Source organism: Canis lupus, chromosome 7 (genome assembly GCF_048164855.1).
Source record: "Canis lupus baileyi chromosome 7, mCanLup2.hap1, whole genome shotgun sequence".
NCBI lineage: Eukaryota > Metazoa > Chordata > Mammalia > Carnivora > Canidae > Canis > Canis lupus.
The window spans coordinates 37,728,400-37,746,223 of NC_132844.1; the positions used below are offsets into that span (position 1 = coordinate 37,728,400).

At 34.4% G+C, this 17,824-nt stretch overlaps 1 long non-coding RNA gene across 3 annotated transcripts in view; it reads left to right on the top strand.

Moving 5' to 3' along the window:
• LOC140636780 (uncharacterized) overlaps window positions 1–17,015 on the top strand; it is a 59,131-nt gene extending 42,116 nt beyond the window's left edge. For 2 of the 3 annotated variants that reach the window (XR_012033998.1, XR_012034000.1), the window contains one exon: window positions 16,863–17,015. This is a non-coding gene — a long non-coding RNA (uncharacterized lncRNA). Of the gene's footprint in view, window positions 1–895; window positions 1,089–16,862 lie in introns of all 3 variants that reach the window. The other variant, XR_012033999.1, reaches the window with a different exon arrangement.
• The last annotated feature ends 809 nt before the right edge of the window (window positions 17,016–17,824 follow it).

Here is a 17,824-nt window from a genome sequence, read left to right on the forward strand (position 1 = left end):
TGAGCCACCCAGGCTGCCCCATGGTCAATCTCTTGATTTCTGAGAGAGGGATGTAAAATTCTCCAACTATAATAGTGGATTCATCTATTTCTCCTTGCACTCCTATCAATTTTTGCCTTATGTATTTTGATGCTTTGTTGTTAGGCACATATACATTAAGGATTATTATGTTTCCTTTAACCAATAACACTTATCATTATACAATGTCCTTTTTATTTCTAATAACATTCCTTGCTCTGAAGTCTGCTTTGTCTGAAATTAATATAGTTTACTTTTGCTTTCTTTTGATGAATATTAGCATGGTATATCTTTCTCCATCTCTTTCCTTTTAATCTTATATGTATCATTGTACTTAAAGTGAATTTCTTTTAGACATTGTTAATTGGGTCTTTTTTTATTAATTTATTTCTTTTGAGAAAGAGAGAGCACAAGTAGGGTGAGGAACAGAGGGAGAGGGACAAACAGACTGCATCAAGCAAAGAGCCTGATATAGGGCCTGATCCCATGATCATGAGATCATGACCTGAGCTGAAACCGAGATCAGATGCTCAACCAACTGAGCCACCCAGGAGTCCCTAGCTGAGTCTTATTTTTTGATTTACTCTGAGAATTTCTGCCTTTTAATTAGTATATTTAAATCACTGACTTTAAAGTGATTATTGATAAAGTTGGTTTAATGTCTCCCATATTTGCCACTATCTATTCATTGCCCTTGGTCTTTGCTTCTCTTAAAGACTTTTTCAATTACCAAGGCACTTTTTCTTTTTTTCTTTCTTCTTTCTCTTTCTTTCTTTCTTTCTTTCTTTCTTTCTTTCTTTCTTTTCTTTTCTTTCTCTCTTTCTTTTCTTTCTTTCTTCTTTCTTCTATCTTCTTCTTCTTTTTTTTTTTTTTTTAGATTTTATTTGTTTATTCATGAAAGCACAGAGAGAGAGAGAGGCAGAGACCCAGGCAGAGGGAGAAGCAGGCTCCATGTAGGAAGCCCGATGTGGAACTTGATTCCGGAACTCTGGGATCACGCCCTGAGCCAAAGGCAGACATTCAACCACTGAGCCACCCAAGCATCCCACCAAAGCACTTTTTCTATAATGGTATGCTTCTGAAATGTTGTTGAAAGCATTATGATATAAACTTTTTTGGAATATTTCTTCATGGTTAAATTTTAAATGCCATGGCAATACTTAATTGTGCTATTTTATTTTTCCAAAGTCAGTTTTTGTTTTCAAGAAGAAAAAGCAGACTGATAAATATGTAGTTTACCATAATAAGTTTGAAAAATATCACAGGTCCAAGAATTGCAGGTAAGAATATTTTCTCTGAAATGGGTATCAATTTCCTCTCTAGATATTCCAACAGATAAAATATTTTACACAGCAAAATGAAGTTACCTTTTAAAGGCTCCATCTTTTAGCAGCTCCATCTCTTTTTACCATGAGGCTTGGTTAGGTCTTTCTAAATACAATAAAATGCATGATAATTAAACTTTAGAAATTTTATTTCCACTAAAATTCACCAAAAATCATTATCTACTTGGAGGTCATTAGTCTTCAGAATGATGGATAATACATTTTGCTCTACCTCTGTCATGTATATTTTGGTTAAAATTCAAAACTAGCTTTTATTTTAATTTGGAATGTGCTTTGTAGGTCCATTTAAATTTTAGTATAAAGGTTGTAATTGGAGAAGATGGAGGAATTAGTGGCTCTCCTAACTTTTTCTATTTTTTCAACCATTTACTTGTTTTATTAGTCTGTATTGTTTTGTATTGATAAGAATCTGAATTTTAGAATAGAGTTAACTTTTCTTTTTAAATCTGAACAGATGAGATATGCCTTTCTTGTGATATTTGATTTGCTTCATTGGGTTTTATTTTCTCAACATTTTTTCTAAAAAATCTCATTTTTTTGAACAAAGTACTTATTAGATTAAATGGCAAGATCACCAACAGTTTAAAAAAAAACAAGAAAAGATAATTAAAGTTTGTTATATTTCTCATGCCCAGCAAGTGTGAATTAATACTCAAATTGCTATCACTAATGGCATTGACTTCATATGACTATAATTATCATGAATTATTCAGTTTTCATCTTTCTTACATTTTAGATATATAAGCTGAATTTTGATTTAACTTATATCTGTATCTTAAGAATTTAAAAAGTGAAACAAAACCACATTATCATTATTGTTGAAGTCTTGAATATTTAATGATCTTTAAAGACTGAAGGCAATCTTTCTCTTATTTTTTAGGAGAAAAAAAGGGACAATATGAAGGACTAAAAGACCATTTACTGATATTTTATATTCTGCTGTTCAGTCTTTGAACAACAAAATATCAAGGGCAGATATGTGTCCTAAAACAACATTCAAAACCTGCTGCTTCAAAATGTGACACTCCAGGGGGCTTCTTAAATGCTCAGTTACTTTTCACTGTGGCATTTGCCATAGAAAATCAAACAGAATGTCTGATTGTACTTTTCCATCCCTGGTGGCTTTCCAAAGGCCAAATGACATTGCTGGCCAGAACGATTCTCAGTATTTGTTTTCCCAAAGCATGTATTTTGAAGCGGTTTTTCACACTATTAAGTCCAATACAGACAAGTAAGCCATGATCTCTGCCCTCAAGGAGCTTACATGTTATCAAGCGACAGAGATCAGCAGACAACTAACCAAAGATAGTCAAGTAAATATTATGCTTTTTGGTGGAACACTAGGGAGAAAGCTAGTAATGCTGAAAGGATGAAAAATTTTTATAGATGAAGTGAGATTAGAGTTTTTCCTTGACTGTTGAATTTATTCCACAGAAAATATATCAGAGGGAAATGGGGAGAAGTTAAAGAAGTAACTCACATAAATCTTTGAATTTACAAGATCATATATTTAGTTATCAGAAAATGAAGAAAGATGCTTAGCACTAGAAGAAAAGAAGCTACAACTTAGGACATTAAGGTAGAAACACTCATTTCTTCTCTCCTAACTCTATTACTTTCTGATGTGTAAGAAAATCATGAAAGAGTATTAAAATGCTTGGACTCTAGGTATTATCTGTGTATTTATTACATGGAAGGCATAGTGCTAATGTCTTTGTACATGATACTTCAGTTGATTCTGTCAACAACTCTTACAGTTAGGTGTTATTATTTCCATCTTCAAGCTTGAAAAAAACCCATAAGATTAGGAAAGGTTAAATAAACTTCCTAAGGTCACTTGGCTAGTAGTAGTATAAGAGGGATTCAAATCCATGCTTTCTGATTTCAAAGTTCATTCATACTGTTAGCCACTACATCACACTATCTCCACTGTACAAGAGACGTGCTGAAAAGAACATCAAGAAACCTAGACATACCTGATCCCTAACTTCCAGAGGATGCAAGGCCTGGACAGAATCTGCAGAGACTGAGTTCAGAGTGCTCACTCTGTCAGTATTTTTAAATTCACAGAGACCACCAAATACCTCTTTTCTGTCAGAGAAAACTACCACTTTTGCAATCACAGTATTCGGTTTCATAATGCAGTAGTATGTTACTCCTCACATCTTTTCTTAGAGCTATAGGATAGTCTTCTGACATTTCAATTCCTTGGCACATGACTACAAAATCCTATTCTACACACACCGAAACCAATATTCCTTGTCTCTATCTTTATGATCCCATTGATTTGTTATTTTCTTCTCTTTTTAATGTGTGGGCTCTATTTCAAACTAAGAATTCTCTACTGTTAATAACTCTGGATTGCACTGTTGGGAGAATGTAAGAAGGAGGTTGAAGATGGGAGATTGTTAATTTTGGCTAAGTATTCCTGCCAGATAACCAAAAAGAGAAGTTGTGCTGGCAGTGAAGGGCATTTCTGTCTCAATTTGCATTTCTGTGGCCCACAGGCTGCAGGAAAAGATGTCTGTCAGACTCCCTGATAGTCAATGCAGATGTCTGTGGGTCATACAGGGCCAGGTGGGCAGTGGCCAAATGCCTGACTTTTTCGTACTGGCCAAAATTAGTCTATAAGAGGCAATTCTTATTCCTTCCTAAAACTATTACTCAGAAATACATGTCAGTCACATTTCTCATGAAGCTTTTTATTTTATAGAGTAGACAGTGCTTCCATGTTGGAAGAACAAGTGAAATCCATCATTAATTCACCTATTTCATACTTAACTGAATATCATAAAGATATCATAATTCTTAATGATGAATTATTTATGAAAACTGAGTTTTTCTCCCTATTAATTATCTATAAAAAGATCTGTATTGCTTTTGCATAGTAGATTCCAACTCAATTCAAAATTTTCTATTATAAATTAGACTATAAACCATCTTATCTCAATTTTTCAGTTTAGGAACATGCTTGAAGTAGTAAATAAAAATTTAAAATAGATTGGAGAATCTCTATTCATAGGCAAGTTTCAGCAAGTCCTATGTGGAGTACAGTGAAAATGATTTATTTTTATATTATAACTCATGAAGCTAAAAGGAGAACCCACTGAAGGTTTTGTATCCTGTATGCACTGTATGTATATTAACTTATAAGCAAAAGGAAATTATGACAGATACTTTAAAGATATAACACTGGAAAGATTATTTTAATATGACAAAGTTAATATATTCAGTCATAGAATGATTACATTTGCAAATCTTCTAATTGGATTTTTGTCTTTATATAAATTGCAAAGCAAAGGTGCTTTTGATAAATGAAATGGCGCATCCACCCAGATAATTATCACTTGATAATGAGCAAACACCTCTGGGCTTATAACTCATATGGATCTGTACTTCAATTACTGAGCCAGGTGCTTAATTTATATATCTTTAAACTATTACTCATTCATAACTCTAGTAAAACAAACAAAAGGATATTACAATATTCTTCTGATACATTAGAAATAAAAATTTAAGATGAACACTCTAGTAATAGGCATTATAAACTATAAACAAGTTTCACCACATAAAACAGCTTACTTGTTATTATCACTATGTCACCAGAACCGTGACCATTAAGAATAATACTATACAATTTGAAAGCAGTAATAAAGTTATTTCTTTCATTACCTTACAGAGTAAACTTAATGAACATTAATTTATCAAAAATAGGCATATAAATAATAATTTGTCTTTTTTGAAGGTAACATGTTTTAACAAATGTGATTTCAAAAATGAGAAAAAAGCAGAAAAATATATCAACTGTATAAAAGTGATTGGGAAATAAATTATATTTCTTTACCTATATATTTGAAGTGGAAATAAAAGATAAAAATACAAATAAACTAGTTCTAGTTAGCAGCATAAAGAGTTAGAATAAAGAAATTTGAGAAATAGCAAATCAGCCATGATAATGAGCAATTAATTTCTCCTTTGGTTTGTGTTCTGATAGAAAATCTGTATAGAAACTGGAAATATGTAAAGACATAACAGACTATATTTATCCTTATTTCTGTTTCCTTAAAATTCTATTAAAACAATATCCTTGATAATCTTTTTATTGCCATCAGCAGTACAAAAGTTCACTAAGGCTAAACAGGTGGGTGTGGAAGGCATTGGTGGGTTTACTTTTCCCTTAGAAGCAGAGGAGTAAGTGGCCACCCTGCCACACACAATGCATAAAACAATAAATATTGCATAAAATGAGAGATTCTGGGCTCTGGCTGTAACTCCCCCCAGGTTCAGCACCCTTGGTTTGCAAAGAAGTAGGTACATACATTTGGAATATGCAGCTAGATGTGTGGAACTGAGGCCCAGGAGGGAGACTGGGTTGGAGATAGTAAAGGAGAATTTGTTTTTCTTAGAGGGTACTTGATAATGTGGGAGTTGGTGAGATACTCTGCAGGAAATGCAAATGTGTTGAGTGAGAAAGGTGGAGAGTGAAACTGGAATCCCAAAAAATTATAAAGATGAGACATGAAAGAAAATTCGTTTGGAATAGCAGGACAGTTAGATAGCGTATTTTACAAAATGGGGAAGAAGTATAGTTTCAAGAATGGTGTTTTAGTCATTGTGTCAAATGATGCAGAAAGATCAAGTATAATAAGGACTGTGGATTTGTCAGATAGAAGTTAGTTGGTAGCTTTACCACATGCAGTCTAAGAGTATGGTGAAGGTGGAGGCCAGTTGCTACATTCTTAGGTGAATTAGAGGTGAGGACATGATGAAAAACCAGCTTTGTCTCTGCTGGTATTGATTTATGCTATTATTTCTACCACAGAAGGGATAAGAAGAGAAACAGAATAGCTTAGTGCCATAGTACACAACATTACAGTCACCTTGAGAAGGGTTTACTTAATTTTAGTTTTTAAAAATATTAATGTCAGGGCCTCACCCCAAACCAATTAAACCTAAATCTTTGATTATGGGGCCCAGATACAGATATTTTTAAATAGCACTCTAGGTGATTGTAATGTTTGGCTGGAATTAAAGATCACTGGGTTGATGAGCTAAGAATACGGGTTCTAGAATCAGCTTTAGTTTAAGTGTCAACCTCATCCTTTGCTGGCTGCATGACTTCTCTCTCAGCTTCTTTTTCAAAGATGTAGGAATAATAAATACTAGTATCTTCCTCATTGGATTGAAGAAGAATTAAATGACATAAGGTATGTAAAATACTTGGCATAGTACTATGTATTATTGGCTGTCATTACTGTTTATATCATTAAAACATACGATATAAATTTAATGATATAAACAGTAACAAAAACAACCGATGTTTTACATACCTTATGTGATACATATGTGTGGGTGTATGTGTGTGTGTGGAGGTGTATATATATATATATAGAGAGAGAGAGAGACAGAGAGAGAGAGACAGAGAGACAGAGAGAAAGAGAGAGAGAAATGGAAGGAGGGAAGGTGAGAGGGAAAGAGAGAAAGAATACAAGTCCTCACTTGGTGACCATATACTAATCAAGAGATGAGAGGAGGTGGACTCTGCTATCCTTTCCACCAACTTATACTTCATATCACCTATTCAACAACTCTGCTCTTACCTTTGCCTGGTACCTGCTCCTGACCTTAGTATTAGCTGTGTCAAAAATTTCTTGCTTTATTTTTGTTGTTTCTGGAGTTTTACACATGAATCTTGTGCCTTTCATCTCTAACACAACCACAGAAATTTATGATTCTCTCAATGAACTTTATAGGATATCTCAAGTCACTTGGATCATTTTCTATTCTGCATTAAAGTCATTTGTGGCCTTGTCTTATTATGCCAGTATCTATAAATACTATATTTCTTGCTATTATATAGAGCTGATAGGCATTTGAAAATGTTCATTGGATGGCAGCACTTGCATAGCCTCTGGTTTCTTGCATGGCTTTCTACCCTGGGGTCTTACCTTGGCTGCCATTGTCAAAACTAAAACTGCACTGGGGAAATTTAAACAAGTAAGGAAATAAACAAATTTTATTCAAGGCTATTAAAATATGAGAGACCTCAGTCTGAACTAAATTCTCCTGACACAAAAGAGGGAGGGCTTTTAAAAGTGCTGGGGTGAGCTAGTAGAAGGTACTGAAGCACTTGAGGGGAGAGGTTGAACAGTGAGGTGTGTTGTAACATGGTGTTATTCTTGAGTTAGCAAATGTTTTTGTCTGTATTAGACTATCTGTGTTTGCTAATTGGTACCCATCAAGGTAGGCTCCTACCTTTCCACGGAGACTGAGAAATGGGGGACGCTATCTTCTTTGATGATTTCACTTTAAAGGAATGATTCCTAGGTACTTGAGAAAGACATCCTTTACTCAGGCAAGATCAGACAAGAGGCTAGGAGAAGATTCACATCTCAAAGGGGCAAAGAAATCATTTCAGGAAACAATTATGTTTTATAAAGTAAATGCTCTAAGAAAAGGGAATTCAGGACATAAAGGAAATACTGTCTAAAATTTAGTCAAACTGAGGGGAAAGTTAAAGCTGTCTTAGTCACCATATTTGAATTTCTTTGTTTCAATCTTAATATTAGCACTTCTAGATGCTATTGATTCTGGTTTTTGCTCTGCCTTTACACTTTTGTTGAAATCAAAATTTTATTGAGCTAATACGTTTTTAAAAATCTTAAAAAATGGGCAGCCCGGGTGGCTCAGCGGTTTAGTGCCGCCTTCAACCCAGGGGCTGATTCTGGGGACCCGGGATGGAGTCCCATTTTGGGCTCCCTGCATGGAGCCTGCTTCTCCTTCTGCCCATGTCTCTGCCTTTCTCTCTCTCTCTTTCATGAATAAATAAATAAAATATTTAAAAAATAAATAAAATCTTAAAAAATTGTCATTGGGAAAAAGTACATAAATTTGAAATTTCACACACATACACACACTTTACATTTGGAAGTAGTCTTAAAATTAATCTAATATAATCCTGAGTCAAATATTTGAGTCTCCTTTTTGACATTCTAATAATTAAAATTATCTCCAGGATAATTTAGATAATTTTTCCTTTCTTTAGCCATGTCTTCCCTTCTTTAGTTTAGATGTCCACTATTCCATATGTGATGTTGATTCAAGGAAGCTTATTATCATGGTCGTTTTCTTCAACATCTCCTTTAAGATGTAGCACTTAAAAATGAATGGAAATTTTCCTGAGTGGAGATTGAACAGTTCAGAGTAGAGAATGATTGCCTCAGTTTTCTGGGCACTCTACTTCTATTTATGCAGACAGAAATCAAATTCACTTTTAGTAGCTTTTTTTTTTCCCACAAAAATTGTCTTACTATATATATTTAAAACTAAGTATTGCACTTTACATATACTCAGATTAAATGTATTTTGTTGGATTTGGTTAATCATTGTAGCTTGTGAAAAACACTGGGATATTGCTTATTGCTTACATTTTGTTAGCTTATTTTCCCACTTTTGTGCATTCTGCTACACCTGATAAAGATTACTTCTACTTCATCACTGAGGTTAAAAGCCCTGTTGTCCACCACTTACCAATGAGTCAGTACTCTTAGTGCATGGTCATTTAACAAGTTCTAAATTTACCTCACTGTTGCCCAATCTCCATTTATTTATCTCATTTATCTCCATATCCTCAGATACTTACATATGTTGGTAAAGCACATCTTCAACAAGTCTTTATAATTTTCTACTTTTTTTCATGTACCTAGCTTTTAAAAATCAAAAGATTTTTTTTAAAGGAGTATAGTAGATCCTTCAACACTCTTGTGACATTTATCCAAACTAAAATACATAGTACTCTAGTATTTAAGGAAAACATTGCATCTTAAAAATCATCACAGCTTATCAGTAAAACTTGTAGCTAGTTGTTCTGAGAAAAATTGGTTGGAGTTATTCTTGGAAAAAAAGTAAAATTGTCATTCTTACATTCAAGAACAACCAAGAAACAGAAGGGCCAGGTGTCCTTCCCTTGACTTCTCTGGCAGAGTGATGGTGATGTGTTCTCTGTTTTAAACTCAAATGAGAAAAATATTTCAAGGCATAAACCTTCTTTAATCCTCACACATAACTGGTGTTCAAACTTGTGAATTTTCATAACTCCATTTTTTTCTGAATTAGCATTTATGGATTGGTAGAATAATAAAATGGAAGATTTTTAAAAATGATTATTATATAATATTTTATGGATTTAAAGACATGTAATATATAAGACATGATGGTTAATAATAACATTAACATTCATTTCCCAATTTAGTACTAATTTTGCTGATGTTAATAGATTAGAAAATGAACTCATACCAAATTAAAATTTTGATATAACAATGATTTTGGCCATTCTACCTGCAGGTATAGTCAACTACATTCACAACTAAGAGTAATTTTGCTATTTAATGTATAAAATGGTTAAGTTGGCTATAAGTATACATGCTAAATTTCACATACCTCGACCATGATTAGTTGAGAGTCTTTTGTCTGGATCTTGTAAAATCCTGTGGTCCTTTTTAAAGGGTCTTTATTCTCCTTTATTGGCTATCTAGGTGCTTATGCATTTATTGACTCATTTCTCTTCTATTTGAATTTTGCCCCCCCCCCGACCTCTGTTTTTCCTTAATCCTCTATTGTGTTTGGCATCTGTCTTCATGTTATGTCTATCTCTACAAGTCTTTTATTCCTGCTTTGTCCGGGTTGCAGAATGAATTTAAATTCTGCTGTTAGGAGTCCAGATTGAAACCTTCTAAAGAAACCCTGGCCAGTTCTAAAATAAGTTGTGTGATCACAAGGAGAGAGATGCAAAAACTTCAAAGATAGGGTGGCAGATACAGAGATAGACAAGGGGGAAGTGAGATGTGGAGACAGGTGGGGGTAAATTTTTAGTACAAGATGAAATATAGGAAGGAAATTAATTTTAAAGTTGAAGGGAATCTATATTAACCATTTGTGGAAAACTGAGATGTTTAACTGCTTGATTTGTCTGCAATCTGTACTGAAGATCCATGGTTCAATAAGACAATTGAAACTCAAGTTTAGTTTTCTTATTTCATCATGGATTGTTTGCTGGGGCTTGATCATAAATAGAGAGACCACATTCTGTTTCAACAGAGCTTCCACCCAGCTTGTAATATAATTGGTGATTTTGTTTTCAACTTCTTGTTTTGTCTATGTTATCTTTCTAAAATTTATGCACCCATGGCATCCCTTCAAGTAGACTATATACCTTTGTTTGGCAGGATAAGACTCTGGCACTAGGCACTTAATCAAAATTAATTTCTTAAATATTAAATTAACATTTAGGGAAAGGTGATTGCTGAGCAGCCAGGAATAAAGGGAAGGAATGGGAGGCAGGAGTGATGTTTCTGTATCACAAGTCTGTCACTAAGCTTTCACTGTCAGCTGCCATTATTTCCACCATCTTACATTGATCTGAATTCTATGTAGTTTTCCAGTTTCAGCTTGGATTTCTTTTACGCAGTGAAGCACATCACAGAGATAAGGAAAGCTATGATGGGTCTGATCTAAAGGGGAAGCTTTTGTGTCACTAATCTCATTGGGCATCTGAGAAGAACTAAGGCTCCGAGGAAAACATTTTACAATTTATAATTCTATGAAGAAGAGCCATTTTCAAGTGTGGCTACAACTATCACCTACTATCTCCAGCTAGGGAAATCTCTGGTCAGCTGAGACTGAGAGTGGCTGCTCTAGGTCCTGGGGTCCTGGAAGACTTCCCTGATATATAATAATGGATCTTCTAAATGTGAGGAAAAGTGATGGCTTCAGGAAGTCCCCTAAGTTGATATTTCTCCAACTTTAATGTACATGCAAATCACCTGGACATTTTGGTAAAATACAAATCCCAAAGGTACTGATATGGTAAATCTGGGTGGTAGGACCCAAGAAGCTGCCTTCTGAGCAAGCTCCCGGGTGTTGCTGCTCTGCTATTTTGAAGACCATACTCTGAATTGAGCTGCCCTCAGCATTTGCTTCACTAATTCCATTAGAAAAGAGAATGGCTTCTTTAAATATCCACAACCAAAGAGTGGGCCTTTGGAGGGCTGCCCACAGACTGAAGGGAGAGGAAGAGCACACCTTTCTAGTCAATAAGATCACAGAATCAACTAGTGGCAGTAGATGACACCACCTTCCCACTTAGGGACCAGTATCATGAGTGATGAGATGAGCCATGGTTGTTGTGACCCGGGACAGGAAGGCTTGTCTACAGAAGCCAAATGCAAACAACATCCATTAATGAAGGCTACATTAGCTCTTGACTGAGATAGTGAGTGACCAACTGGCTGGGCATACATAAAACCCTTTAATATATAGTAGTGATCAAGACCCAGGCTCTCAAGGGGGGGCAGCTGCAATAGAGGACCTGCACTGTCACTTCTCAGCTGTGTCCCTTAGACAGTTAGTTAACCTTTCTGGGCCTCATTTTTTCATATATAAATAGGAATATTAAGAATATCACCTTTCTAGGGTTGTTGTGGAACATACAAAAGCACTTACCAGCATGCCTGACATTTAAAAAAGCACTCAATAAAGATTAGACACTATGCTTCCAGCAAGATAAATTTTGCCTTTGATGATATCTAATGACATCATCAGAAACAAAAATTTCCTTATATATTTTAATGTAACAAATGGAAAATATACAGGAGTTGGAGATTTTTTTAAAGAGTTAATTTAATCAGAGTATATAAAAATCTCCTGTTAAGATTAATTCAGTTACTGCCTTTGTGATAATAACTATGCCTGGCTAAACTATCTTGGGACATTTCTTATAAATTCACATTCTAATTTGGAGACTTTTATCTCACAAATTAGCAAAGTTAGAACATTGGTCATTTCTGGTATCATGACTCCTGGGTAACTTTTCTGGCACCCTCTCAACCATCAGCTTGATTTTGAGTTCTTTCAGAATATGTATTGTATTTATTCATTTATTTCTTTTTACTCTGTATTGTACACAATCTATTCCTATTGCCATGGAGATAGCTATTCAATGACAATAACCTCTTTACTTCATTTCAGTCATATATACAATTACTGTTGTGTCAGGTTGATTCTGGCTTTGATGCTGATGAAAAAGGAAAAAGAAACATTTAATAAAGTGATTCTTTTTCCACTCAATTTGCTTTTGCATCTCTTTATCTGTGCCTCAAATTTAGCAAGTGCAACATTTGTTCCATTGGATTTATCTGAAATACACTGTTGGCTGTCACATGCATGATTGATTTTAAAAGTATGCCTGAATCCTTTCTACCAGACTAAACTCTTAGGACAGAAAAACACACTGTAAAAAAAGGCCTTCCTGTCATCATCAGGTACACCCATCATCTTTGACCTAACCCTTGTAGTGTAAACAAGTAGTTGCTGGCAAGATATCATAAACAAAACCAATCTCTGCATCTCTATTTTCCACATGTCTCGCCAGGAAAGATATCTCTAAGATATCACTCCATTTCATCCTTTCTTGGTCCTTGACTCTTTTCATCCCTCTTCTTGCATGCCATATTCACTTTCCCTATCCATTTTGAATCAGTCTGCACTTCTCTGGTTACTGTGGCTCAGCAATGAGTCATGGAAACTGCTCAAGACTTGTCTCTCTCAATTTATCCTCACAGCCATATCCTGTTATTTTTCTGCCTTTCAGCTGCCCTTGTGTATAAAGATCCTTTTTCATTTGCTTGTGCAGTGTTACTTCTCTTGTTTAAAATTTCTATGTTCTTTGAAATGTTAGCCTCCACCTTCATTTTTAATTTTAAGTATATCCATTAATTTCTTTTTTTAAAAGTAGTAATTTGGCTAAATGACAGTGTCTTTTCAAATTATGAACTAGGTAATAGTGTAATGTGCTAAATTTCATTAATTCTAATTAGTGCTGCAAACCTAATTGATTGTATGATCATTCTCTTCTCCCTTCAATAGCAGAGGGATATAGTACAATTTCAGTATATGTGCAAAGGCTTGATTTCCATCTTACTGATCATGCTATTTTCTATGATTTTTAGAAGTCCAGCTTTATCCAATTGACTGGACTGGTTTTCCAACAAGTTAAATTTAATATTGGAATACTGGCTACATGACATGAATTGGATAAGTACAGCCTGCAGACCAAATCTTGCTGGACACCTGTTTTCCTAAATAAAGTTTTATTGGAGTGCAGCCATACTCATTTATTTATGTATTGTCTATGGCTGCTTTTGTACTATGAGAGAAGAGTTATGACAGAGACTGTGTGACCTGCAAAGCCTAAAATATTTGCTATCTGAGCCTTTAAGGAAATGTCTGCCTATTTATGGGCTACCCAGTAAACCAAGTCTGCCAAATTTCTCTAGGTAGGTCTAGAAGCAAAGTTCATAAAATATTCGCTTGTTGAGTATCCCTTTCTCCCATATTTGTGAATATCACATATTAACTCAAAGGAAAAGCCAGATTATCTTCAGAGGTAGCTTAGGTATTTGCACACAAACAGGACTGTCTGATAAAATATACAGGACTCACAGTTAAATCTTAATTTCAGATGAACTACAAATAATTTTTGGTGTGAGTGTGTTCCAAATATTGCATGGAACATACTTATACCAGAAAATTTATTTGCTGTTTATCTGAATTTAAAACTTAACTGCCATCTTGTGCTTTCATTTGCTCAATCTGGCAAGCCTCTATATAGAGGGATGAAAAGAAGGAAAACTGAAAAGAATTTGAAGCGACATCTACAGGACACTGTGAAGTTGAGTTTATTAGCACCTTCTGATGTATTGTCTGGTAACGTTCCAGAGTTCTCCAATTTATATTCATGTTCTGAATCAATAATGAGAGGCTTCATTCTTTATACCCAGGTGTTTGGCACACAGATGGTCAGCTTTCTGACCGAGGAATCCATGCTGTTTATTAGCAGTTTGAAATTTTCGATTGTACATCAGATTGCAGGAGGAAGAACACTTTTCAATACAAGATGAAGGGGAATTACGCAATAGGACTTCATAGGTTTGATTTAGTCCCAGGAGGAGAGCAAAAAATAGAAAGTTTACAAAACGAGTGACTAGGAAATTGGCAAGACTCCATTTGTTCTCATACTGCTCTATCTGAAAGGAACAGTGTTAGGAATTTAATTACAATTGGGAAGTACGGGACAATGCAGGAATTAACTGAGAGAAAGCATGGTTTGTTAAACAGAAAAACAGTATATTAAAAAATTCCATATTAGAGGCAAGCTTTTGCTTAGGTATACCTTACAATATTTAATGAACTCATGTGATGCTTTCTTTCTTATACCCATTTTACTCTTCTAACTTGGTTGCATGTAAGAAAACACGTTTATATATGTTGATCAGTACCTGTTTAGTAATTTAAGTCATTACTAACTTGCTGAATGATTTTAAGTCAATAATTTTACCTTTTTGTTCTCAATTTCTTGTTTGAAGAAACTGAATTAGAAGATTTTGAAGGTTCTTACCAGATATAAAACTCTACTTCTACTTATGCCTATGCACATTATATTAGAATGTGATATCTATAGTATGTACAAAATATCAAAATTATCAAAATGTAAATGTGAACACTGGCCCCAAGTTTAGTAAACATTATAGCTTCAGAAGTTAGCTTCTATAAATGAGACTGATTCCCATCAAGGTACAACCAACCTGTAAACATAGATGGAGTTCTGGGTTACTATCTTAGGTATGTATATTTCTAACATATTTTCATGAAATATTTCAATGTCTGAAATTCTATTCCAGTCTTTATAAATATTTTGGTTTCCTGGGATCTTGTAAATTTTTAAGAGAAAATTTTAATTGATAGTAACTTCTATTGTACGATACCAGGTTTGGTAGTAGGTGCCATAGAAAGAAAATCTGTCTTTTGTGGAGTTTGTGATAGAGTGACTTATCAATTAGAACAAATACACAAGGTTATGGTAAAAACTGGAAAAGAAAGAACTGACCCTTGATATGCTTATTCAGAAATGGTTGCGATAATACAACTAGAATTGGGAAGATGATAGTATGTGTTTTCTGTTTTAAACAATTTTAAAAATATAAATATGAAAAAGCAAATATGTAAATATGTATGAAAATGCTAAGATTAACTTGTGTATCTTCTAAAACACTATTTTTTAAATTGATTTTTTATTTACACAAAGGATATATGAAGCCATTCTCTCTGTCCAAAATTAGAACATTATAGATAAGGCTAAAATTACCTTTGATCACCACCCTAGTTTTTTCCCATGTACTCTCTTTTTGGAGGTAAGTGCTATTGTTGGTTTTGTGTATACTCTTTCAGATAATTTTTCCATGCATTTTCTCACTGATATTTGATTCTTTGCTGTATTACATTTGTGTCAGCAAGCCTAGATATCTCTGTCTGTTAATGTTGAATGAGAAAATAGTGCTGCTTATAAAAGAGCTTTAGAACTGGGCTTGATTACCAAAGTGAAGAAAATTACATTGGTAGAGAGTAAGTCATATTAGGAGCAGTGTGTGTGTGTATGTGTGTGCATGTGTATACACACAAATGTGTATAATACACACACATACACAAATTTGGTTCCCAAGGTACTCTGTATCTCCGTTTCCATAGCTGCAATCCATAATGAGATGATCCAAAGCAAAGGTTTTGTTCAACTCTTACTTTCTTTTGGTGTATTATTTCTAATGCTAATATAGCTGAAAAAAATGACTATGTGATAGGACTTCTGCTTTTCTCCCATGATATTTAGTTTTAGTTTCTGTTATGCAACCTAATATTGTTTGCAAAAGCTGGATGTATACTTCTTTGCTAAAAATGGATTCAACTCAAACCTGGTTCCCACAGACCAGGAGGGAAGATGCAGTAATGTTAGTTATCCTTTCATCTCATTTTATGGTTATTCCTCATGAGTTTTGTTCAACTTACTTGGAGTCAATCCCACTAAATTTACCCTCTCATAATTGTTCTGGGTACCATGGGACCCCTCAATCACATCAAAATTGGTGAGAAATGCTGATACCTCATATATAATATTCTGTAATCTCTCACTTCAGAGCCTCACATTAAGCTTACCTTCTTTATCCTTTTCTCTGATGTCTCATGTTTTCCTTCTCCAAATCACTGCTACCCATACTAAAGCACCAAAAAAAGTAGGTGTTTTTTTAACCTCCTTTAAGTTTGTTATCTCTATACTTATGTAAAAGTAAATCTTAATAAGCTGGGCAGCCCCAGTGGCTCAGCGGTTTAGCATCGCCTTCAGTATGGGGTGTGATCCTGGAGACCCGAGATTGAGTCCCAAGTCAGGGTCCCTGTGTGGAGCCTGCTTCTCCCTCTGCCTGTGTCTCTGCCTCTCTCTCTCTGTCATGAATAAATAAATAGAATCTTAAAAAAATCTTAATAAGCTGATTTTCCTTCTCTATAAAATAGATGGCTATATTATCTGCATACTGGTATTCATTTATAAGCTCTGCATTCTGGCCTGGCATGTATGGCATTACAATTTTTTGCTGTTTTTCTAACATTCTTTAGGTTTCCTTCCTCAGCCAGATTTGCTACGACTCTTCACATCAAATGAAGCAAAAGATTGCTGTAGAGAGCTGAACACAGGGAACAAACAATGCATTAAAAAGTTCTTTGTTGCAAGAAAAATGCAAGACAAACAATAAAGTTCATAAAAACATATACATTTATAATTGTGTCTTCATTACTAACAGTCCTGAGCAGTTGAATTGCCAGTTAGTATGAGGTTTTCAAAACAGGCCTAAATAACATTCCACCATAAAAATAACATTCATATGTAACCACTGACAAATTGCCACTTGGCTAAGTTATCTTGTTTCTAATTTTACAGGTGTTAGATCTGGCTTGCTTCAGTCAGCTTCTTTGTCAGTCTCATCACCTGTGATTTCCAGTTAAAACTTTATCACACTTAGATGATTGGAAAACAGTATAGACATGTGAGGAAATGATTCAACTTCTGTGACACGAGCATTCCTTAATAATTACTAGAAAAATCTCCTGAGGGAACATATTCACAAACATCCAATAAAATATTTCAAGCCATGGGAATTTAATGTATCCATCTTGGATTTAATTTGACATAATTGACATTCTTATGGTATGTTAAAAGACAAAGTTAATGTGGTATTCTTAGGAGTCATGAAATACATTGCTTTTTATAGATGATTTGAGTCTTGTGCTAAAGAAGTTTTGTTTTAATTAAATCAACAATTCATTCAAGATTAAGAAAGACAATAAAAAGCATATGAGTTTATGCCTTTTTATGAGCCAGCAATGCTCCTAGAAGTTGGTGATAATATATAGTTCCGATATTTTTATGGTAATTACTTTCAGATTTTAAGGAAGCAAGTTCAAACATTTTCTAGAGAATTGTTCACTACTGGTCTTAGTTCTCTAGGGCACAAAGAAATTATATTTATTTTTAATCTTTGTGCCAAAGGCAAAACAAACAAACAAAACCCTGTGATTAG